The sequence below is a fragment of the Odontomachus brunneus genome, unplaced genomic scaffold (genome assembly GCF_010583005.1).
Source record: "Odontomachus brunneus isolate Ranch 3 - 2012 unplaced genomic scaffold, Obru_v1 Obru_scaffold_184, whole genome shotgun sequence".
NCBI classification, from domain to species: domain Eukaryota; kingdom Metazoa; phylum Arthropoda; class Insecta; order Hymenoptera; family Formicidae; genus Odontomachus; species Odontomachus brunneus.
The window spans coordinates 206,830-207,593 of record NW_022639634.1 but is presented as its reverse complement, the minus strand read 5'-3'; positions in this window follow the sequence as shown (position 1 = coordinate 207,593).

The following is a 764-nucleotide window of genomic DNA, read 5'->3' as shown; positions in this document are numbered from 1 at the left end:
TATATATATATATATATATATATATATATATATATATATATATATATATATATATATATATATAGCTTATATCAATTGTCAATTAAATAACCCTTAATTACATTGTATATGCTCAATCGTTAATCGAATAATCTAATTATTTTCGCTTATTTTAATCATTAATTCAGTAGTTTTTAATCGAATAATCTAATTATTTTAATCGTTAATTCAGCAGTTTTTAATTGAATTCCTTTAAATCAATCATTAATTGAATGATTTTTAATTAGATTTCTTAAAGTCAGTGGTTAATTAAAGTATTTTTAATTGAATAGGTTTATATTAATCGTCAATTAATTAAATTAAAAATTATTTACTCAATCAATTATTAAATTGAAACGAATTTAATTGATATTTTTACAACTCTAGTCGTGACACGTCGAGTCGGCGTCTCTTATACTTGTTATTACAATCGAGTCACTCAAGTAGTAATAGAATCGGACAATCGTCGAATTTGCGTTATTACTATTCGAACAACTTAAGATCGCTATTGTGTCTCACTTGTTCAAATGTATATCGCGCATATGGAGTATCGGGATCATCGGGAGCATCGGAGGTATCGGGAGTATCGAGAGTATCGAGAACCGAGTTCAAGTGTCCGGGTGACAGGTGCAACTACACCTGAGTAACCTATTTCGCGAAAATGACTCGCATCACGCCAATTCGGACATTGCCGCGCAATTGTCGCGTTCGCTTCGTTTTTAACTGTTTCGAAACGTATCGGGAAT